Below are 25,825 nucleotides of genomic sequence, written 5' to 3'. Positions count from 1 at the left end.
TGATACGATCAAAAATAGGTAAATTTCAACCCCTGAGGAGCTTTATAGTCGCACGTTTTTCACACCTCTGAAGATCTTCTTCTTCTTCTTCTCCACCCTTAACCCGGTGTCACGAACTGAAAACTCTGCTGAACAATCCCTCTCAATGCGGTCAATGCGCATGCGCCAATCTTGGACTTAAAAAATGCGACCCTTTGACCGAACGAACCATGGGTTAGGGTTAGGTTGTTCACGACCTGATTGATCTCCCCATGTTAGCGCATGCAATGCGACCGCATTGAGAGGGATTGTTCAGGCAGAGTTTTCAGTTCGTGACACCGGCCACCAGGCAGCCGCGGCCGGGATTTGAACTCACGACCTTCCGATTTCTCGAGTGTCCTCCAGGATAGCCAGGACTAGGTCAGCAGTGGCGGTCTCATGTGGGGGACGAAGGTTTCTCTCTCTCCTGGCAGTCCCAGCAAGAGACTGGACTCAACCACTCAGTAGCTTCGCCTCCCAGTGCCGCCAGGTTGAAGTGTGCAATGATACGACGAGCCTCTGTGACGAAGTCGTCTAGCTGACAGTCATCATCACTGCTTGTGACGAGGGGGAATCTGGGGGGGGGGGACGCCTGCCACTTGGGTCTTGCAGCAACCTCGACCGCCATCTTGGATTGGTCCCCGAGTACCTTCTACACTATGCCTTCTAATGTTAAATACGGCGTCTCTACTTCCCTAATCATGTGCTCGCATGCGCCAGATCGGAAAGGGTGGAGTCAGTGGAAGGGGTGCACAGATCAGGAAGCATTCAATAGAGACGCCAAGACAGGGGTTATAGTAACTTGTCTTTTATTTAACATACCAGAAGGCAGTGTAGTTCACAGTCATCAATGTACAAGCCAGCACACGCTTACACAACTCGTCACAGAACTCACGATCCCGGTCTGACGAAACTCATCTCGCTGATGTAAAATCAGCTATCAAACACATGTTCCAGCCACACATAAAAGTTCTTTTCAAACACATACTCGGCAAAAACGAAGTTTCAGGTTGTAGCTCAATACACAATACTACTCTCTCTACAGCTACACACCAAAACAGTTGATATCCTTAGCGGATTATGACTTTACTGAGTCAGTTATTCCCCGAAAAAACAGAAATGCTGCAGCAAAAACGTTTTTTCCGGGGAATAACTGAATAATGACATCATCCACTGAAGCATCGTTTTTTTCCCGCAGCAAAACAGTTTTTCCGCAGCATAATGTTTGCATGTTTTTCCGCGGCATTATTGCGATTAACCTTTTCTTCGGAATAATCAGTGACAGTTTTTCTGCATGTAGCCGTGTGGCGATTTCATGTACTGTTGTCCCTCTCTTTTACTCCCTGTCTATTATCTTCCCCTGACCCAAGTTGTGTCTCCCGCTAGGATTATTGTGTGTTGTAGCTAATTGTAGGTGTGTAGGGAGGCTGGTTTCTTATTGGTTGATTGTTTGAACGGGTGCGCGCGTGAGTCAGAATAATAGCGTGGGCTAGAAGAGTACCCGGTGTGATTTCGAAGTGTGAAGACGTGTCAGTGTGCGTATCTTGGATTGTGATGTTTTAGTTGTAGTTGAACGATGTTTGTGTTTCTGTAATAATCAAAGCAAGTAGTGTAGTTTGGGCCATTATAACTCTATTTTGGCGAAGGAGTGATTCGAAGATTGTTTAGAGAGACTGTGTGTGTGTGTTCAGTTGAACAAACGTTTTAGAGCTGGGTTTATATCAGCGAAGTGACTTTCGACCGGGATCGTAATTCAAGTTCCGACGAGTTGTGTGCGGCTGTATATTAAGGAAGGAACTACACTGCTTTCTGGTGTACGTTAAATAAAAGTCACGTTATCGCAACCTCGGTCTTGGCATCTCATTTATGCTTCCTGGCCTATTTTCTCCCTTTCCACTCCACCCTATCACATCTGGCGCTACAGAGCAGGATTCAGGAAGTAGAGACGCCGTAGTTTAACATCAGAAAGCAGTGTAGGAGGTACTCGGCGTATCCAAGATGGCGGTCGACGGGGTTCCTAGACCCCAGTGGCAGATGTTCTCCCCTCCCAGGCTTCCCCTCTTCACCAGCAGCAAAGATGGCTGTCCGCTAGACGACTACGTCACAGAGGCTCGTCGCATCATTGCCCACTTCAACCTGGAGGCGCTGGGCGGCGAGGCTGCTGAATGGCTGATCCAGTCACTTGCTGGGCCTGCAAAGAAGGAGATCAACCTGCACCCCCCTCAGGCGACTGCCACGGCTGACCTTGTCTTGACCATCCTGCAGGACACGTTTGGAGACCACGCCAGCATTTCTTCATTGCTTTCATCGTTCTACAACACCTGCCAGAGCCAAGAGGAGGGCATTCTCTCATATGCCCACAGGTTGCAGGCTCTGCAGGTGAAGACGAATGCTGTTGTTGCCAGTACAGTTTCCGATGCTGCACTTCGTGATCGATTCATGCACGGACTGTTTTTGCCTGCAATGAGACGGGACCTCATGCGCTTTGTGAGAGGGCGTGAGGCTGTCACGTTTGCTGCAGTCCGCGCAGAAGCTCTCAGGTGGATGAGAGAAGATTTCGAGGTGGTGGTGGCGAAGCAACAAACCGCTGTTCCTACAGAGAGCAGCACTGAGTTACGCAGCCTGCAGTTACAAGTTAGCGAACTCGCCGTCAAGTCAGCAGAGCTACGCGCTGCCCTGCACCAACACACGCCAGCTGCATCACAACAAAAGCCATCCGCGAAGCCACGTTGTTGGCTTTGTAACCGCCACGGCCATCTACAGAGCAGGTGCCCTACCAAGCGTCATGGAGGTCAACAACCGCTGTCATTGAGACGGCCAAGTGAGAAACGCGTGAGTCATCAGTCAACATCCATCACGCAACCTCTCCGTGAGCAAAGCTGTCAGACAGACTGAGGAACAGCATCGGCTGGCGACAACCCCCGTCCCCGTGCAGCTACACGACGCTCAGCTGATTTCATTTTGGGATTCGTTACTTAATTTTGCCCCCAAGTCCCTGCTACCCCAACGTTCCCCGACTGAGGCACTGTCTGCCGCATCGCACGCCCTGTCTTCCCAGCCTCATCCGGTGCAGCCAGCGGCCCCTGCACCTGTTCCACAGGCCCAGGTGCTTCCAGTGCCAGTACTGCGAGTCCAAGACCAGCCTCTGGCTAGAGACCCAGAACCTCTGGTCACTCCTCCAGCTGCTGTGCCTGTGCGCCGCTCACAGCGTATACGGCAGAGATTGTCGTCGTTCTGAGCAGTCATGGGATTAACTTGATTTTATTTATTTTGAACAGTCGGACTTGTGTGAGTAATAAGTGTGCCGCTGTCATGTCCCCGCCATCCGTCTACAGTAAACAGTCAGGTTAATAATGTGCTGCTGTCATGTGGGCAATGTGTCATTTGTGAGATTGTTCGTGTTCTGCAAAGAGACTGTGTGTTCACTATGATTATTGATTGCCTGTTGTATTGTGTCTTGTATGAATGGGTTGGGTGACTGTGCGTGTCATCCGTTACTGTTTCTAATTTTATTTGTTGTTTCATTTGGGTGAACTTGTGTTTGTTTTTGTGTTTGATTAATAGATGTCATTTTGAGCTAATCCGGAGGCGTTGTAGGGGAAAGGCCCCTAATATGGACCACTTTTTCTTTATTGCTGATAACTAGCTTGTTTTCTTGCGAAGAAGTTTCATTTTGTGGTTGGTAGTCCTTCTCTCTTAGTTGAACAGTTAGGCCTAATTAGAGTGAAATAGCTTTGATAGACCTTCAGCAAAAAATAAATACAGAAAAAAATCACAAATGGTCCATATTAGGAGCCTGGGCGCCCAATATGGACCAGTGAAGCAGCCTTCACGAATCACTGTAAAAAGCCCCCTATACTTCAAAATAACATGATACAACTTAGTGTGCAAGTCAGACTAATTCAAATATGCTTTAGATTTCGGGTTGATGAGAGCATTATTTGAAGCACACCAGGAAACTGAAGAAGCTTATCAAAAACAGAGTGAAAATAAGTGAAATTATCAACTTCCACAAAAAAAAGACTATTTGTTATATTTTTTTGAAATCTCGAGGGCTAGTTATAGGTTATTTTCAGCAAGCTTCTTAATGAATTAATTAAAATTGCCTTTAGTTTTTATTTTCCTCGATTTGTTGAAGGTGGTCCATATTAGGGGACTCACACATACTTTGAGGTTTTGCTATTATTTTTTGTTTGCAGTAGAAACTCGGGGTACACACTGTTAAAATGTAACAAATACTGCCTTAGCTGTCATATATAGCCATTTTTGTGTTATGAAAGCTTTGGCTGTGGACAGAAACGAGTCCGTTTTAGGCGGCACATTTAGAGTGAACGCTGCCAAAAGTGAAAAAAAGCGAAAAAGCCTAACGGTTTTGAGGTTTGTGTTGGGTGACTGTGCGTGTCATCCGTTACTGTTTCTGATTTTATTTGTTGTTTCATGTTTTGACATGTGCAACTCATCCAGAGAGGGTGAATAAAACGAATGAAATTGTTTTGAGCGCTCTAGCGCCGTTAGTTTGTCAGAACAGGGGGTGGTCCATATTAGGAGCCGGTCCATATTAGGAGCCTTTCCCCTACCTGCGAGGACGCAGTTGGTATAGAGCTGGGGGGGGATGTAACCGTGTGGCGATTTCATGTACTGTTGTCCCTCTCTTTTACTCCCTGTCTATTATCTTCCCCTGACCCAAGTTGTGTCTCCCGCTAGGATTATTGTGTGTTGTAGCTAATTGTAGGCTGGTTTCTTATTGGTTGATTGTTTGAACGGGTGCGCGCGTGAGTCAGAATAATAGCGTGGGCTAGAAGAGTACCCGGTGTGATTTCGAAGTGTGAAGACGTGTCAGTGTGCGTATCATCTTGGATTGTGATGTTTTAGTTGTAGTTGAACGATGTTTGTGTTTCTGTAATAATCAATGCAAGTAGTGTAGTTTGGGCCATTATAACTGTATTTTGGCGAAGGAGTGATTCGAGGATTGTTTAGAGAGACTTTGTGTGTGTGTTCAGTTGAACAAACGTTTTAGAGCTGGGTTTATATCAGCGAAGTGACTTTCGACCGGGATCGTAATTCAAGTTCCGACGAGTTGTGTGCGGCTGTATATTAAAGGCATATGTACGCGCTCCCGTGTTTACAAAGTGTAGTTTGCCCATAATCGATGTCAAACGCACCATAAGACCATGTAATGACGATATGTCGCCATGCGCGGACAATATACATGCATTACAGCTTGTTTTAGAGTCTCAAAAACTTTGGATGTAAACAAAGACGCGGAGTTATTTCCCTTGCGTCAACGCTACCTCTGTTGGCAAATCTATAAATAGGACGATCCAGATCAAAATGAAAATTAACATATCTCAACATTGAAGGGGTCCTAGACCACAATATTTTGCAGGGAACTTAATTTAGCATGTCTCCAGCTGTTGGTAAAACAATTAGCGTGTATAGTCATCGAGTACATATGGCTTTAAGGAAGGAACTACACTGCTTTCTGGTGTACGTTAAATAAAAGTCACGTTATCGCAACCAGTCGGTCTTGGCGTCTCATTTATGCTTCCTGGCCTATTTTCCCCCTTTCCACTCCACCCTATCACATGCAGAAAAACCAACGCTCTTGTAAAGTACCGTTTGTATCCGTCCCCCCCCCCCCCCCCCCCCGAAATATAATAGCTTGTTCCACAGTGGACCAATCAGAAGCCGCTTCGGTCAATCGCTCATGATCGTGCTCTTGCCGAGATACAAGTCTTTCTGAGTCTAACACATTACACTGGCTGGTCTCCATAAATCTTTCTCCCAAAAAGCAAAGACCACAGTTCTCTGAATTGAACTTAAAAAAAAATCTTTATGAACGTGCAACTTATCGGACCTCAAAAGGTCCGGTTGATTTGATTATTCTACTCCTTAAATCCTCCCTGTGCCGGTCGAAGTAATTCGATGCGAGGCAGATTTACGTTTTGTCAGCCAGTCATAACTGCAAAAAAAGGATTTTTTTTTTATTCATTACCATGTTAAAAGCCCAGTCTGCCTCAAATGGTTTACAGAACGATTTAAATCTTCTCACGAAAAAAGCAGTTCTAACCTTATGGAACACGCTTGCAATAACATTTAACAGCATTATATGACACAGTTCGTTGTAATGGCTATTTAGCTTGCGTAAACCACACACCAGATTTCGTGGTTTAGTTTACCCTTTAGCCATCGTGGTCCCGTGTCACACACTTTCCTTTATTTCACAATTTTGTCGTCACGGTTTGTGATTTCAATGCGACTCTCTGTATCTGCAATAGCACGTAATTGTGTACCTCTGAATCTAAAATGCAACAAACGACTGCGAGACACACGAACTTATCGGCGGCGGTTGACTTCAAAAAGAAGCAAGCGACATGCAGAAAACTCGTCTGCTTGGGGAAACACGACCTTTGCGTGACCTGCCTCCGGGCTCCCTTTTTTAAAGTTTCCAAAACTTCGAGTTGTACTGATCTTGTCTTGAAAAAAGAAATATTTTATGATTTAAGAATGCTTGTGTTACAAGCTGTCAATTTATTATTTAGATTTTAAAAGTTAGTTCTAGCGCTAAAACGAGGCGTCCGATTGTGGTACTAGACAATCCGGCTGGCCACGCAAAAATAAATTCTTTGAAAAATGCTTGCTCTTTACGGAGCATGTTTTAGCACGAGTGGATTTGTACGTGTATGATCGTTTTTACCCCGCCATTCAGGCAGCATACGCCGATTTCGGGGGAGGCATGCTGGGTATTTTCGTGTTTCTATATATAACCCACCGAACTCTGACATGGATTACAGGATCTTTTCCGTGCGCATTTGGTCTTGTGCTTGCGTGTACACACGAAGGGGGTTAAAGCTGTGGTCTATTTATGATTTTCCGGGGCTACGACTGAGGTTGAAAAATAGGGATAAAATCATGTACAGAATTCTGTACAGCAAACGCTACCCGAAACCCCACCTATACGGCGTGTATGACCTTGAGAGCTTCAGTCAACGCTTGAATTTTGCAGTGGTAACATCCGGTTTGCTCTCTCAGAGCTGAGCATATTTGTCGAGAAGGATCGAGCAGAAAAAATAAACGACTTGGCAGGGATTCGAACTCAAGGCCTCGGGGCCTCGAAATGTCGGGGCCGATGTCTTAACCGCTAGGCCACTTCACCAGTGTTGTCAAAGATTAAAAAAAAAGAAGATAATTTTATATCTTTCTACGCTTGAATTACCATTCATGCGTTGCAAAAACGTAAAAATTGCCATTAAAATTTGCCTTTATTTGCAAACATGTTTCACGGAATCGCAGTACATGTTTACACCGTCATGCTACACGACATTCGCGCCATGCAAATAGCTGCGATATCTCTATTTACAACATGCAAGAAAAATGACATTAGCAGTTGAAAACAGACATCTAAGAAATAGTTATACATGTATTCACTTCTGAACAATGGGCGGATAGAGATATGAATCATGCTGCTTCAAGAATAACATAACATGAATTCATATCAATGTTTTTCCTTCTTTTTCTCGATTGGCGCAGTAGCCTAGTGGTTAGGACATGCGACACGAAGTCTCGAGGTCGAGAGTTCGAATCTTCCCCTTGACGATAAAATATGATCAGAGAGCAAACCGGATGTTATCCCTGCAAAATTCAAGCGTTGACTGAAGCTCTCAAGGTCATACACGCCGTATAGGTGGGGTTTCGGGTAGCGTTTGCTGTACAGAATTCTGTACATGATTGTATCCCTATTTTTCAACCTCGTAGCCCCGGAAAGTCATAAATAGATTTAAGTCACTAGCAGGTCTGCACATAAGTTGACCTGGGAGATCGGGATTCGAACTCACGACCTCCCGATTAGGGGACCGATGTCTCACCACCACGCCACTGTGAATGTTTGTTTGTTTGTTTGCTTAACGCCCAGCCGACCACGAAGGGCCATATCAGGGCGGTGCTGCTTTGACATATAAATAATAATATAACGTGCGTCACACACAAGACAGAAGTCGCAGCACAGGCTTCATGTCTCACCCAGTCACATTACCGGACCAACCAGTCCTAGCACTAACCCCATAATGCCAGACGCCAATTTTAAAGTCTTAGGTATGAACCCACGACCTCCCGATCACAGGGCGGACGCCGCCTTACCACTAGGCCAACCGTGCCGGTACTGTGAATGTTTAAACGAAAGGATGTTTGTACTGTGTGTAAAAGCCTGACAGTGTCTGTGACCAGAAACTGATGGTTTACGTGAAGCTGAGTGTTCCTTAAATGATTATGTCTGCATTTTGTTCATAAATGCTGCTTCTAACCTCGGGACCAGTGATTCAAGCTCAGTGCTTGGTTTGCGGACGCATTCGATGATGGCTGACTCAGAATGGAACCAGTGAGTCGATCGTGAGCTTCGTTGTGGCGGTTTTCAATTTTTCAGAAACCACCGAAATGCTTTGGAATAAATAAACAAGTCGCGTGAAGCGATATAAAAACATTTAGTCAAGCTGTCGGCATCAAAGTAACAAACCCGCATCGCCGAGACTATATCAAGATAGTCTCGACTAACCACCCCCAAAGACCGAGACGGGTCAGGCTCGTCTCCGCGTAGCGTGCGAACGCAGTACTTACTTAACCTATTTTCTATAATTCTGAGCACATTTTTAGAGTAAACATAACATGTGTATATATTTTTGAATTCAGGAGAAATTGAGGAATACGATGCAATCATTTTTAAATCTGTTTATGAAAATCGATTTTAATGACAACTTTAATGAGCATACTAATTAATTAGTTTTAAAGCCTCCACGCTGAAATGCAATACCAAAGTCCGGGTTTTGTCGAAGATTACTTTACCAAAATGTCAACCAATTTGGTTGAAAAATGAGGGCGTGACGGTGCTTCCTCAACTTTCACAAAAAGCCGGATATGACGTCATTTAAGATTTTTATCAAAAAAATGAAAAATACGTCTGGGGATTATACCCAGGAACTCTCATGTTAAATTTCATGAAGATCGGTCCAGTAGTTTTCGCCGAATCGCTCTACACACACACACACATACATACATATATACATACACACACGCACACACACACATACACCACCACCCTCGAGTCTCGATTCCCCGTCTATGTTAAAACATTTAGTCAAAACTTGACAAAATGTAAAAAGGAGATAAGAGCAAAATAAAATAAAGAAGAGTGACGAAGAAAAGAAAAGAAGGTTGAATGATTTTAGAAAAACAAAACGAAAAGAAACAAGTCGCGTGAAGCGATATAAAAAGATTTAGTCAAGCTGTCGGCATCAAAGTAACAGATTAACACCTAAAAACCCGCATCGCCGAGACTATATCAAGATAGTCTCGACCAGGGACCTATCTAATATAGGTCTTATGTCTCGACTAACCACACCCCAAAATAGAGACGGGTCACGCTTGTCTCCGGGTAGGGTGGAAACGCAGTACTTACTTAAAGTGTAACTAAACAAGCAAAAAGGAAAAACATCGTTCAGCAACCTTTACACTTTGATATGAAGAAGGGCCTCATATACTGTCGAACTGCGAAAAAAATTTTTTTTCTCTCACTCGGACACTGTTTGACGGACATGTGAAGTGCGCGCCAGGAACGACAATCTTCTTAGTTTACCTGATTAATGCCCTTAATTTTTGGTTCTGGTACTTTCAGTTCCGGCTGTTGTCATCAATCTACCAAAATAAAAGATCAAACGGAGTTTTCGATTTTTATTTCATGGTTCAGAAAAATATTGCTTATTTTCTGAAGTCAACCGTTTTAGCGAATCTTTCTTTGATTCTTAAAAGTCATTTAAGATTTTTGAAAAATAGTTAACGGTTAGTAATTACCAATATATCGTAAACAAACATATCGATAGGTTTTGGTAAGAAGACACAAGTGCGATGCATGTGGTACCAGTATTTTTGTGGTAAGTAAGGATGCATTTCTTTGCTGTAAGCACATTTACAATGCACATTTAATCTGTTTAGCAACATAAACGAAAGCATGGTACAGTGCCGCTTGTTTGTGGTCTATCTTTTCGCAGTCTCAGTTGGAAAAAGCTGCTCGGAACCAGAGCAGATTTGGCTTGGGTTCTTTGAGTGTGAATGATCGACGAGTGGCTTGACATTTTTAACGAATCATTACTGTAGCCTACTTGAAACCATCATCTGTTTCTGAATTTGTCATCAGTTATGATTGAGTAGTCTCATAGGAATCGCGTATCGTCCATAAAATGTTAAACCGAAAAAGGGCAGACGATTCTGAATCACATAGACTGCTGTACAAAATCAGATCTAAAACGATATTTTGAACTGCGACGTCTGCGTAAATGCCCTGTAAACAAAATACCTTGTCCTGGTCATGTGTATACACATCAGCTTCTATTGGGAAGATCAGTATTTTATATTAATCACAAATACAAGATTAGAAATAGTTCTGAAGATCGCCTTTGATTTCAGTTTCAGCGGCAAACTAGCAGATCTGTCCAAACCGGCATCGTTTCATGGTTGAAACTTGAATAATCCCAAATAGATCTGAGTGGGGGTAAGTTTTATAGTATTTCAATTTTTTACGGCAGTTTTATTTTAAGATAGTGTAGTGGATGTCTCTGGTGAAGACTACAGTTATATGAATTTTTTGTTGTAATATTAAAATGATTGTTCTTTATTTACACAATTGAATAATAAGAAAAGAAGTCGGTGATGAGTTGATTCTTTACTGAAAACAAAAAACAAACATGACGTTTCGGATCATAGATCCTTCGACAGATCAAAAAAAAGTGAATGAAAATACGTCACTGCAAAACGTCATTACTCTCTCCTGCTATAGACGTCATACACACACAAGTCTTACGTAATACGTCACGCGCGCGCTCTCTCTCTCTCTCTCTCTCCTGGGATGTCTTTGACGAGGGTTGTCATTACTCTCTGATGTTGAGACCAAGGTTTATCTACCAAAATATTATTCACAATTGAATAATTTGTATTTATTTGTTTGCAGATGACGGCATACTGAGTGCTCCAAGAACATACGCCTGCTGGCATTTTGTGTCTTTTCTGAAGACGTCGAGGCAAGCAGAAGTCACGGTCCTAGCCACACACAAGAAATGATATTTTTTCATGGGCATATCCAGTATTAAAACTTTATTACCATGCAAACGCAACGATTAGAATTTAGAGAAGGTCATCGGTCACACACACACACACACACACACACACTGGGCGGATCCGGAGGGGGGTTCCGGGGTTTCCGGACCACTTAGGAGCCGGCCTTTGTATTCTAAGTGACGATTTTGGAAAGAAGTTGGCTAATTAGTTTGCTCAGGTTGCGCCAGATCGATCAATTGTCCTTGTTGTGATTCAAATTTTTCTTCTTAATATATTTACTTTTTTGGAAGGTGTATTAGGGGATGTTTCTTGGCTCAGATTGATCCATTTTCCTTGTTTTTATCAACATTTGTCGGACCCCCCCCCCCCCCCTCCCCCCCAAGGAGGTTGAACGCTTCGCGTCTTCAACTAAACGCTTCGCGTCGTCAAATTGTCCCTAAAAGAAATTTGGAAACTCCCCCTTAAAAATGATGTGATCCGCCCCTGCACACACACAAACACACACAAATAGAGAAGTAATAAATGGATACAGTTTTTCTTTATTCAAATTTACAATCAGATGTGGTCGTAGAACAGGCACTGTAAACAAAACCTAGCATGATATACCACTTGTGTGATGTTTCGGTCAATATCTTTATTTTCCTTTCAGAAATACATTGGCGTTTTGAATGTCAAGGGAAGTGATACAAATGCTGCAGCGGGCTATCAAGAACGCGAAGGCAAACAAGGTAAATACCTACTTCCAGGGGCTCACATCCACGTCGGACATCGGACATACACGGATATTTTTTTCCAAATGTCCTATTCATTTTTCATGCAAGAGGACATATGTCTTATTGCTTTTATTTGATCCGGACATTGTCAGTGCTTTCCAGTTTACAGTAGTTTGATTTGCTATTTTATCAATGTTTTGCGAAGCGATGTGTCTCTCCAAGCAGACGAAACTTGGGGAGACTTTATGTGCTTTTTATAGAGAAGAGCTTCCAAGGGTCGCAACTCTGAATGCTCCGAACCGGTTGACAGTTGCCTCCCTTAGCGGTTTTTTTTCTCGAAAAAGCAACATGCTGCCAACACGAAAATTGGTGCCAGAAAAAAAACAAGTCGCGTAAGGCGAAAATACAATATTTAGTCAAGTAGCTGTCGAACTCACAGAATGAAACTGAACGCAATGCCATTTTTCAGCAAGACCGTATACTCGTAGCATCGTCAGTCCACCGCTCATGGCAAAGGCAGTGAAATTGACAAGAAGAGCGGGGTAGTAGTTGCGCTAAGAAGGATAGCACGCTTTTCTGTACCTCTCTTTGTTTTAACTTTCTGAGCGTGTTTTTAATCCAAACATATCATATATGTTTTTGGAATCAGGAACCGACAAGGAATAAGATGAAAGTGTTTTTAAATTGATTTCGACAATTTAATTTTGATAATAATTTTTATATATTTAATTTTCAGAGCTTGTTTTTAATCCAAATATAACATATTTATATGTTTTTGGAATCAGAAAATGATGGAGAATAAGATAAACGTAAATTTGGATCGTTTTATAAATTTTTTTTTATTTTTTTACAATTTTCAGATTTTTAATGACCAAAGTCATTAATTAATTTTTAAGCCACCAAGCTGAAATGCAATACCGAAGTCCGGGCTTTGTCGAAGATTACTTGACCAAAATTTCAACCAATTTGGTTGAAAAATGAGGGCGTGACAGTGCCGCCTCAACTTTCACGAAAAGCCGGATATGACGTCATCAGACATTTATCAAAAAAATGAAAAAAACGTTCGGGGATTTCATACCCAGGAACTCTCATGTCAAATTTCATAAAGATCGGTCCAGTAGTTTAGTCTGAATCGCTCTACACACACACACACGCACAGACACCACGACCCTCGTTTCGATTCCCCCTCGATGTTAAAATATTTAGTCAAAACTTGACTAAATATAAAAATGTCCTATTGATTTATTTTTGTTCAGGACAAATGTCCTATCACTTTTGCATTATCCATGACATTTGTCCTATGCCACCTCTCATGGATGTGAGCCCCTGTACTTCTGACATTAGTTTGCTTATTAACTCTTTCTATACTGGCCATTATCTCCCCAGTCTCTCCCCAGAAACTGGCCATTTGCATGGGTTTGCAAAATAATTCTCAAAAATTAACAAAACAAGATGCAGCCTTCAAACTCATAGGTTTTATTGTGAATATATTGCTAAAACATATGCTAAAGTTTGGTTTCATTGTTGTGAAAAAAATAAAAATATGATGTCGTGTCCAGAATTTATGGGTATATTTTACGCAATACGAAAAAGGGGGTATGTATTTTGACTTAGAAGCATTTTTTCTTATGAAGGCTCTGTTTGCAACAAAACTGTTTCTGTTTACTTGTATGAAGATTGTGCTAACACAAAAACATAACGAATACCAACTGATTTTCCATTTGGTGGTCATGTAAGCATTGTGAACATGTCCGAAAAATCTGATCACACACCATGTGGTCGACATGCAGACCTGAACGGCCAGTGTATGGTGGCAGAGTTGGAAAATAGGAAAAGTCTTGATGCCAATCCTTCATCAAAAACCGAAGAAAATCGTCATTGTAATAAGTTTGCTTTATTCTAAATCAAACGACTAGGATAGATGACAGACACAACGACAAACACATTCAATTCTATGTAAAACATACACAATGCGCACGTTAACAAGCTGGCCATAACAATGTGCCCATCGTGCATGAAGTGTGGCTTTGGTCGGATCAGTAGCCGTGCTTTGTCTGCGATGCTAAACATGAAATTTTGTTAAAGCGACGATTTAGCAATGTTGTTGTTGCTGCTGCTGCTGTCTGTTCTTGTCACGACATCTCGCCATATAACAGTTTTTTCCCTCCTGATTCTGAGAAGAAGCTGTTTAATTGTGATATCAGGCCTAGGAACCCCTGATTTTCACTTGGAGCATTCTCAAAGAAACTTAGCGTATGTTAAGAACAAGAAGGGCAAAGCCCATACGACTCACATGCTTTACACATTTTTCCTACCAAAATACATGTGACCTTGACCCAAGGTCAAGGTCATCCAAGGTCATGCAACACAAAGCTGTTAATTCAAGACATAGGAAGTACAATGGTGCTTATTGGCTCTTTCTACCATGAGATATGGTCACTTTTAGTGGTTCACTACCTTATTTTGGTCACATTTCATAAGGGTCAAAGTGACCTTGACCTTGATCATATGTGACCAAATGTGTCTCATGATGAAAGCATAACATGTGCCCCACATAATTTTTAAGTTTGAAACAGTTATTTTCCATAGTTCAGGGTCAAGGTCACTTCAAAATATGTATACAATCCAACTTTGAAGAGCTCCTGTGACCTTGACCTTGACGCAAGGTAAACCAAACTGGTATCAAAAGATGGGGCTTACTTTGCCCTATATATCGTATATAGGTGAGGTATTGAATCTCAAAAACTTCAGAGAAAATGGGAAAAATGTGAAAAATAGCTGTTTTTTAGGCAACATTTATGGCCCCTGCGACCTTGACGCAAGGTCAAGATGCTATGTATGTTTTTTGGGGCCTTGTCATCATACACCATCTTGCCAAATTTGGTACTGATAGACTGAATAGTGTCCAAGAAATATCCAACGTTAAAGTTTTCCGGACGTCCGGACGGACGACTCGGGTGAGTACATAGACTCACTTTTGCTTCGCATGTGAGTCAAAAATGAGTGTACTCCACACTTTGTCTTTTGTTGTTCGTTGTCGTTGCATGTCCTCCGTTCCACAGCCACCTACTATAAGTGCAAGTGTTAAATGAAGTATTTCCACAAAAGACTGCTTGCAGAGAATCATGTGATGCCAATGACAGGTAAGGACATGTGGTAATACATACTACGTTTTGGAACCAGGGAAAATGCAGCACAAATTATTTATCAACCAAATTGATTGACTTGTGCACCATGACAAAAGTTTTCTTTGATCCATAAAAGGTCTTTTGCCAGAAAAATTGCTCTGAACATCAAGTACCCTGCAAGTTGTCACACATTTACATTATTGAAATAAAAAGAAAACACACCAGAAACCAGGTTAGGTACGTTAATATCTATAATCAATATCTCGGCACGTTACTGCCTGGGGGGCCCGGGTAGCTCAGGTGGTAGAGCACTGGACTTGTGATCGAGAGGTCGCTGGTTCGAATCCGGGCCGGGACGGACACGGATCAACTTTATGTGCAGACCCAGAGACGGTATCCATCTCCCACCCCCGTGTCACCACAATGGCACGTTAAAGATCTTGGTCATTCTACCATAAGTGCAGATGGCTGATACCACCTAAACACGCAAACATCAAAAAGCCGTGAGGGCGTAAAACTCGAATCGTATAAACCAATTCATGTCCAATATAGGCAATTAAGACCTGACGGACAATAAGCCCCTTAAAATTTACTTACGTTACTGCCTTCTTCGGGATGGTAAGCTGAACATTATTGAACAAAATAATCGGTTTAGATTGTATACTTTGATTCCTGAACGAAGAAGCAGAGGTACTGCATACAACTAGGACTGTAATATCAGCTTTTGCCTGAAACACACACACATACACTTATAAAATTAATGCAATGTCATTGTATGAAGCCAGAACAATCACTAACTTACATAGTTGGTCACACAATTACCCATCACTGAACAATAAATCGAAGTCGGGTGGATTCAATGACTAAAGCAGTAAAGGCTTTGAAAAAACCCTCATCACAAAACATCCCCCCCCCCCAAAAAAAAATAAAAAAATAAAAAAAATAAATGAAATAAAACAGGTTGTGTATATAGCGCAGTAAACACCATGCAGGTACAAGCAAAGATTTGACAGTGATTATCCTTGTTTTATACAGCACACATTTTCTAGTTTTAATCTCTCTCTCTCTCTCTCTCTCTCTCTCTCTCTCTCTCTCTCTCTCTGGAAAGTAATTTATTGACCTGTGGGTTATTTGCGTTTGTATACACATTGGTGATTCGTAAACTATGTTGAAAGAGATTGTCAAACAATATTATATGGGGTGTCTTAAAAAAAATGTATATCAACAAAATCTGTCATTATTATCAGGCACACGGTTTTAACAAAGCTATGTCACGAAATGCAACATAAGTGGCTTAAAAAGTCGTGTTTTTGTGTGTGCAGGATATTCGCTAGGACAGGACCTCAAGCTGAACCAGCACAACAGCGATGCATTCTTCCATGGCTTCCACAAAAGTCTTTCACCTATAGCAGGCATTGCATACAGATAACCCTAACCCTCCTTTTTAAAAATTCTTTAGACCAATTATCCCTCTGTTCCCATGTTAAACATGGAATAATTCTGGACAAATGCGAGGACGTTAGCTTTTTTTTAATTTTATTTTTTTTATCATTTTACTTATCATTAAAACTTGTTTAGATTTCGATTCGTAAACCATTTACAGTAATCCTTTGTTTTTTAACTTTGTTCATCTTACCACAGTCACTTCGTTGTTTAGATTTATCATTAAATTTGTTACCATTATGCAGGAAAAATGTAGAATAAAACCAGGAGAGCTTTCGGTAGAAGATATTTCCTGTGTCAAAAGTTAATGCTTATTCTGATTGGTGGGTGCTCCAAACTAAGTTATTTTGACTGCCTTATTCGAATTCATTTCCAAGACAGGGCTGAGAAGTGGAGAAGCTCAGGAGAGTATCGTAAAAATTGTCTGGGTGTTTATGCAAAACTTTCGAATATGTCAGATTTTACTTTAGAGATTTTAAATACTGTTAACTGACAGAAATGCTATAACTTCTACACCAATTGACTGGATAACTTCATATTCAGCATACTTAAACTTGATTTTATGCATGTGCAGTTCACAAAGTGGCAAATTTGTAGGTTAAATTATCTAACTTTTGCATCACCAATGATACCAACGCTTTCGTGTCTGAGGATTGCCCTGAACCTAGCTGTAACTGCATGCTTTCTTCAGGTCATCGATAGCCTGGGGGTTGAAGGGGATGTTTTTACATACTCAGACATTCAAAATATTCAAAATAATCAAAAAGGTAAAAGGCTGAAGGGTTTAAATTAGGTAAAAATGGCTACCGCTCAATGTCAAAACTTGTTCTGTTTAGTCGACCCCCGAATTTGGAGAAAAAAATTAAAATTGCACAAAAGTCAGACCATTCAATTTACAAAATTGCCACTTACTGGAAAGGTAGAACATAAACTGAAGTTAATGAATACCATATATAAAATAATTGGTTCAACAGATGCAGAAGTAATTTGCATGGTTGTGGGTGTCCTTTTTAGGGGGGTCAACCATGTAGAAGAGACGATTTTCTTTAATTATCAATCCGTAATATATTGTTTGTTATGCATACAAGATTAACATTGACAAATACTTCAAGACTCCTCATTGATCTTAAGAAATGTTGTGGTTTTTTTTGTTACTGACTGATTCACTTTCTATTCACTTTACTCTACATAAGTCACGACAAGAAAAGCAAGGGAGGTAATTTCTTCGGAAGAGGCAATTCTCTCCCCTCAGAACGATTGTTGTACATGTAGTTTGTTTGATTTTGTTCCCTTCTAATAAGTATTATTTAAAATAGATCTTTACATCTTGATGTGAAAGGCGCAGTACCCCCCTCCCCCCAGGATGTTAAATTCTAGGTTGTGTCCATGTAAAATCCTGATCCTAGTCAAGATCCGAGTTGGTTTTTCATGCAACTGTGCCTCTTTATGCCACTCAATTAGACATACTTTGCAATCCATAATTGCACGAAACTAAGTACAGGAAATACGTTGTTGTCGTGTTTTTAATATTACATAATGAAATAAAAAATCTCACAACTGGTTTCGTGTTGGGCTTTCTCTCTCTGTCTGAATCTCATAATTACTTCCTTCTGAGGCCTGAAATGTGTTGCAGGCATTGTTCAGCTTACATTTATTGTTACAATTTTTGTGGATATGTTATTAAGTGTGTCTGTGTTTCTATCATTCGTTATCAGTGTGGTTAAAAAAAAAAAGCACACGTCAAAGTAATTTACCCTTCATCATTATCAAAACATGCAGATACAGGTAATAAATATTTGTGATACTTTAAACAAATACAATGTTTGTTTGTTGCGTCTTTTTTTTTTCAGAGCAAACACACATTGTATTTGTTCAAACGTGTATATTCTGCACTTTCTAATACCCTGCATGGATCTCCAAATCAAGAATAATGAAAAGTCGTCTAATAGCCCTGCAGCACTCACACGAACATGATAGAAGCTTGCATGCATGTGTTCTGCGCGAACTTAGAATCCGGTTTCATTCTAGAATGGACCGGGTCCAGGTTGGAATTCTAACCCTGCGCAAGTACAGGGGTGCCATTCTAGAATGAAACCCTTGTTGCTGGTCCATTCTAGAATCGGCCGTGCGCAAGGTTGGAATTTGGGTCCAAGTTGGAATAGTCATTTCAGTTAGACTATCACACAGCCAAAGCCACAAATGTGGATTTTCTGTTTGTTTTTGTTTTTTGTGTGTTTGGTTGGGTTTTTTTTCGGGTTTTTTACACTTTACTCAAAGACATCGTGAATTGGGATTGTGATGTTCTGAAAGTGATTACGATTTTGAGAGACACTCAGCACTGATCGCTACGAACGGAAATTTCCGGACTGACAGTGTTTTGCCGATCTCGCTTGTAACTTTTAATCTTATTCATATACATGAAGTTGGTCTTCTGAATTGTGAAGATATAATGTCAACTTTTTTTTTTAAACCTGTGACAACAGCTCTATAACTCACTCTGTCCTTCTGTTGGTCTGTCTGTCGGTTAGTCGGTCTGACCGTCTGTCTGTCTGTCTGTCAAAAAAATTGTCAAAAAACCGGACATTTCCGAGAGGGAGACAGCGCTGACATTGCAAGCGGCCGCAACCGGCTCTCATCACAAAAACAACTGCCCTGCAAACAATACCGCCCTGGTAGTCCCCCTTGCTATGGTCTGCCTTTGTTTATTGCGTACTCAGGAGTATCAACTTTCTTGACATGACATGACATCGCAAGATCGCCAAAGGATTTTTTCAGGGGTAGACAAATCAGCCCCATTTTATCAAAGGGAAGGTGCAGGTGGAGATAATTCAAGGGAAGACAACTCTGTCTTACCTACAAACATTACGGCCCCCTTTATTCAAGGGTTTCATTCTAGAATGGCACCCCTGTACTTGCGCAGGGTTAGAATTCCAACCTGGACCCGGTCCATTCTAGAATGAAACCGGATTCTAAGTTCGCGCAGAACACATGCACCCAGGCTCGCTGTCTTCGGCTAAAAGAGCTTACCGTTGGATCTTCGCTTAGACAAATGTAGCTGTCTTGTCCACTTGCTCCTGTCGCATAGATCTGCAATGTGCAACATCATCTTTGATTAATAAGTCTGAGGCACAGACAAACACACACGCGCGCACATTTGCGAGAGAATGCACGTCAGTCTATTCAATCAAACAGTATAAAAACATACCACAGACGTGGTATGGTGGTGGAAACTGGACATTCGCCGTATAACAAACTCAAGAGATTCATTTGTGTGTGTATGTTTAATCAAAAGTTCATCTTGGGCACATTCAGTCTGTATTGTAACAGGACCCATCCCGTAAAAACTTCGAACAGATCTATTAAATTCTGAAATCCTTGACAAGTTTTTTTTTTCCAATCTTCTGTATCTGACCGAAGTAAAAAAAAAAAATCAGCCAGTACACGCATCTACCCCCTCACACGACAATATATATGTGGCGAAAAAAGGAATCGAGAGGGGGGGAACAAGGAATAAATTAGATCCAGAAATAATTCCACTTCATCATTCCAAAATTCAAGTGTGAAGTGATCGGATACTGTGGTAAAGATACGTGCTTAGTATCACAACTGAAAATACAAGCCCTAGGGTTTTAAATCAAGGAAACAATTAAAGTTAAGGAAAGATCAACAGAAATGTCGAGAACATGTAAAATATTGTACTTACAATCCGTTTCAGCATGCTCTTCGAATAATAATCTCCCAGTCAGCTTCGTGCTTACGACTTCGACAGGATGTTGCCTCTCACGCTGAGCCAGTACATTTGGAGCAAAGCCAGAGATGCAGTACAAGCACATTAGTTAGATCCAATTCATTTACATTGCTACCTTGCCCAATTTATGGCTATTTCTGTTGGTAACATCACACATGTGGCAAGCAGTGCTTGTTGCCGACTCTGCTGGGACAGGCAGCAGACGATTTTATTTACTGGAACCAAATTCTGATTGGTTAAAACATAAAACCGGAACTCAAAGTACCACTTGTTCTTTGGAAGTATCAAATCAAGAACAGATAATCAGGTAAACCTGAAATGGGTTCAACACTTTTAAAAAATCGTAGTAAATCAGAAAACACAGTAAACGTTGGAAAAATCGTCCAGTATCGCTTCTACAGGTCTATACTTGGACAAAACATAAAGCAATTCAGTAAAGCTGACACTTCAAAATGTCTGTTTAGTTACATTTAACCTATTTTCTGTCATTCAGAGCACATTTTTGAAGTAAACATGACATACGATATACTTTTTCTTCATATTTGCAAAATGAACAATCTATATGTCCATAACACATACTTTGATTAAAGTGAACTCGACTTAACAGCAAAGGGCCAATTTCTATCTTCCGTTTTTGCGACGACGACAAATTGCTCCATTTTCCAGCCGGAACGTCTCGCAAAGACCCCGTCCCGACTGTGTGAGGGGGAAAAGCGAAGGTCACCGTCACTTGTCGTCGTGCTGAGTTGTCGGGCGTCTTCCCCGCAACCTCACTACTATTCTGTTATTTCACGGGAAAAAACGTTTTTTTGCGGCATTTCTGTTTTTCCGGGGAATAACCGAATTAAGTCATCAACCGCTAAGCCGGATAGGTTGAATCACAAGTTGAACAACACAATCCAAAATCACAAACGACCACGAACGCACAGGTCTTTCACTACAAAAAACACACCGGGTACTGCTGCAGCCCGACGCTATCAAGGATTATCGCGCGCACCCTTTAAACAATCAACCAATCAGGACCCAGCATCTAGACACACCTACAACACAGCGATCCTGCCGGCAGACACAATTGGTCAGGGGGAGATAATTAGACAGGGACTGAAAAAGAGGAACAAGAATGACCGTAAAATCACCACCCTGCTACACTTGCAACAGTCACACAGAGCTGTAGATCTTTTTGAGGTATGCCTTCTGACCGCAGTGTCCCGTGCGAAGGCGAACGATGACTGTCTAGTCTGCTCTGCTCGGGTGAGATGGGTCTTGGCTGGGCTGGTAGCCGCAGCCGTCTGTCACAGTCTCCTTTTTGAAGGGCGACGCCCAGCGGTTTGTGATGATGGTCTTTGCCTCTTGGTAGCCGGTCGGGTCGCTCGTTTCCAGAAATGCCACAGTGTAAAGGTCTGTTATGACTACCAAACACAGCATCATAAAACAAGAAAGGTAGGTTGTTCGAATGTTTGTTATTGACAAAACGATACATTCACAAATATATCGACCCAACGGTCTTTAAAGTGCACAGACAAACAATTAACAACGAAAACTTATCTGGCTGATATTTTCTTCCGCCTGCCACGAAGCCGCAAGTGAATGAATGATTATATGACGAAATGAGTGACGTAGACAGGGAATGACGTCAGCGTCGGAAAAAAGGTAAATAGAACATGACAGAGAGAGACGTCATTCCCTGTCATTTTTGTGAAAGTTGAGGCGGCACTGTCACACTCTCATTTTTCAACCAAATTGGTTGAAATCAGTTTTGGTCAAGTAATCTTCGACGAAGCCCGGACTTTGGTATTGCATTTCAGCATGGAGGCTTAAAATGTAATAAATGAGTTTGCTCATTAAAGTTATCATTAAAATCGATTTTTCGCAAACTTCTGAATCTAAAAATATATACATGTCAAGGACTACTAGTAGTCCTTGATACATGTATATGTCCTGTTTACTCTTAAAAATGTGATCACAATTAACGAAAATAGATTAATTAGTACTACGATTTAAATGAAATCGGTCCAAAAATGATTTCATTTTTACATTTAGTCAAGTTTTGACTAAATGTTTTAACATAGAGGGGGAATCGAGACGAGGGTCGTGGTGTATGTGTGTCTGTGTGTGTGTGTGTCTGTGTGTGTGTGCGTGTGTGTGTGTAGAGCGATTGAGAGTAAACTACTGGACCGATCTTTATGAAATTTGACATGAGAGTTCCTGGGTATGATATCCCCGGATTTTTTTTCTTGTTTTCGATAAATGTCTTTGATGACGTCATATCCGGCTTTTTGTAAAAGTTGAGGCGGCACTGTCACACCCTCATTTTTTAATCAAATTTATTGAAATTTTGGCCAAGCAATCTTCGACGAAGGCCGGACTTCGGTATTGCATTTCAGCTTGGTGGCTTAAAAATTAATTAATGACTTTGGTCATTAAAAATCTGAAAATTGTAACAAAAATAATTTTTTTATAAAACGATCCAAATTTACGTTCATCTTATTCTTCATCATTTTCTGATTCCAAAAACATATAAATATGTTATATTTGGATTAAAAACAAGCTCTGAAAATTAAAAAAATAAAAATTATGATCAAAATTAAATTTTCGAAATCAATTTAAAAACACTTTCATCTTATTCCTTGTCGGTTCCTGATTCCAAAAACATATAGATATGATATGTTTGGATTAAAAACACGATCAGAAAGTTAAAACGAAGAGAGGTACAGTAAAGCGTGCTATGAAGCACAGCGCAACCGCTACCGCGCCAAACAGGCTCGTCACTTTCACTGCCTTTTGCAATAGCGGCGGACTACGTTCAATTTCATTCTGTGAGTTTCACAGCTTGACTAAATGTAGTAATTTCGCCTTACGCGACTTGTATTCTTTATCATTCCCTGAGGGGTTTGCCCTTTGCGCCCCGTCTCATTGGGCCCCCACACTTTTTTGTAGCAATAACAAAACGTGTCATTGGGCCCCCGTCTCTTTAGGCCCCCGTCTCATTGGGCCCCCGTCTCATTGGGCCCCCACACTTTTTGTAGCAATAACAAAACGTGTCATTGGGCCCCCGTCTCTTTGGGCCCCCAGCATAATAAACAAGCCTGAAGAGTATCAGTCAAACACGCTTAAGCCGAACTCGCCCGGGGAATGAACAATCGTTTCGCTTATCCGGTTTGCCCTTTGCGCCCCCGTCTCATTGGGCCCCTGTCTCATTGGGCCCCCACACTTTTTTGTAGCAATAACAAAACGTGTCATTGGGCCCCCGTCTCTTTAGGCCCCCATCTCATTGGGCCCCCGTCTCATTGGGCCCCCACACTTTTTGTAGCAATAACAAAACGTGTCATTGGGCCCCCGTCTCTTTGGGCCCCCAGCATAATAAACAAGCCTGAACAGTATCAGTCAAACACGCTTAAGCCGAACTCGCCCGGGGAATGAACAATCGTTTCGCTTATCCGAGTTTGTGCATATCCGAGTTCGGATTAGCCAAACCTTTCCCGAGAAATGACCCTGCAGTTCGGCTTAAGCGAGTTTTTTTCAGGACAAGTTGTAAAATCACTTGGAATGTTTCTCTCTCTATCTCTCTCTCTCTCTGTCTCTCTGTCTCTGTCTCTCTCTCTCTCTCTGTCTCTCTCTCTCTCTCTCTCTCTCTCTCTCTCTGTCTCTCTGTGCGGCGTGGTGTGTGTGTGTGTGTGTGTGTGTGTGTGTGTGTGTGTGTGTGTGTGTGTGTGTGTGTGAATGTTATAAGATCAAAACAGTGACAAGTTACAAGTGCTTTCTTCAGTGGAGCTTTATTAATACCTCAAAGCCAACTGTAAAAATAAATGGTGAAAACAGTGACACATCTCAGAAACAGAAAACCAAAGATTCCACAAGCAACTACGCTTTTGTTAAAAGGATTCCAAGTAAATCCTAATAAATGTAATGTTTAATGAAACCCTCTCCATTAAAAAAAGAAAAGAAACAAAATTAGACAATTTGTCTCTGTGGTCATAAATCAAGATGAAATCTCCGTAAACATAGATTGTAGGCAAATGTTTTGTTTCGCTGCATGGTTATTGTGGTTTGATCTTCACCACTCGCTCAAAATGAGCACATACATTCCTCAGGTACATTTCCAATCCTTCGATTGGAAAAAGAGGTTTGTATAAGAGCCACTCGTTTTTGAATACTGCAACAGTTGTTTGGAACATGCTGGCAGACGCAAGGATTTCAACGTCGCCTCACGTGACACGTGTATTTCTTGGTCAATGTGGCACACGTCATCAGTTTCCCCGCATACTCAAAAACAGGTGACGTGTTCGTTTCCGTAGGATAATTATAGCCGTGACGAAATATATTTATCTTCCTGATGTGTTTTTCAAGCAAAAATTAAAAAAATGTCTCTCCGACAATGTTTAGAGTTTGGCTTATCTGTCAAAATCACGTTTGAGATTTCCGTGTTTGAGTTAGCTATTTTTTGACAGAGTTTGGCTTATCCAAATTATAAATAGTCTTACAAAGAGGGGGTCTAGTGGGGAATTGATTTTGGTTTCAGATATCCGAGTTTTTTGCTTAAGCGTGTTTCGTTTAGGCGAGTGCGGCTGTACACACATTTACCCAATCCAGTAATGGGATGTTGACGCAGCTCATTACTTTAGATTATTTCAATTCGTCAGCTTTCGACGGACTGGTAATACTCACAAGAAGGCCGGCATGCCTAAATCCCCCTTTGACCTTTAAATGACATTGACCCTGAAAGGTCATAATATCTAGACTTGGGGGCCCAACGAGACGGGGGCCCAATGAGACGAGGACCCAACGAGACGGGGGCCCAATGAGACGGGGACCCAATGAGACGGGGGCTCAAAGAACAGTGACATGCATCTTGCCTTTCCTGATTCCAAAACCATATAGATATGATATGCTGTATTCAAAACAAGCTCAGAAAGTTTAAAAGAATATAGAAAAGCGCGCAATACGCTACCGTGCTACTCTGGCTTGTCAATTTCACTTCGTTTTGCACGTGAAAAGTGAGCGATTTCCTTGTCGCGGGGATTGACGAAGCTGTATTGTCTTGGTGAAAAGGTGCAGTGCGTTCAGTTTCATTCCGCGAGTTCGACAGCTTGACTAAATGTAGTAATTTTGCCTTTCGCGACTTGTTTACTCTTTTGGCAGCGTTCACTCTAAATTTGACGCTAAACTGAACAGACTAGTTTCTGTCCACAGCCAAAACAATTATCACACAAAAAATGCTATATATGACAGCTAAGTCTGTACGTATTACATTTTAGTAGTGTTGACCCCGAGGTTTTACTGCCAATTAAAAAATTAAATCTCAAAGTATGTGTATGACCCTGATATGGATCACCTTCAACAAATAGAAGAAAACAAAAGCTAAAGGCTAGTCTAATTAAATCATTAAGAAGCTTGCTGAAACTGAATAACCTATAACTAGCCTTCGAGCTTTCCAAAAAACATTTCTTTAGTTTCCTGTTGTGCTTCAAATAACGTTCTCGTCAAACCGAAACAGATAAATCTAAAGCATATTTGAATTAGTCTGACTTGCACACTTAGTTGTATCATGTTATTTTGATGTATAGGGGTCATTTTACAGTGATTCGTGAAGGCCTCTTCACAGGTACATATTAGGCGCACAGGCACTTATGGCGGATCAGTTGTGAATTTTTCTGTATTGACTTTTTGCTGAATGT

The 25,825-nt window shown here is 41.4% G+C and overlaps 1 long non-coding RNA gene across 1 annotated transcript; it reads left to right on the top strand.

Annotated features, from left to right (window-relative positions):
* The first annotated feature begins 11,478 nt into the window (after positions 1-11,478).
* On the top strand, positions 11,479-18,956 carry LOC138964110 (uncharacterized). The gene is made up of 2 exons (XR_011455022.1): positions 11,479-11,846; positions 16,282-18,956. It is a non-coding gene; the product is annotated as an uncharacterized lncRNA (long non-coding RNA).
* The last annotated feature ends 6,869 nt before the right edge of the window (positions 18,957-25,825 follow it).

This window comes from Littorina saxatilis, linkage group LG4, assembly GCF_037325665.1.
Source record: "Littorina saxatilis isolate snail1 linkage group LG4, US_GU_Lsax_2.0, whole genome shotgun sequence".
Lineage (NCBI taxonomy): Eukaryota > Metazoa > Mollusca > Gastropoda > Littorinimorpha > Littorinidae > Littorina > Littorina saxatilis.
The sequence above is the reverse complement of the archived record's forward strand: the minus strand, read 5'-3'. Positions and strand labels throughout refer to the sequence as shown.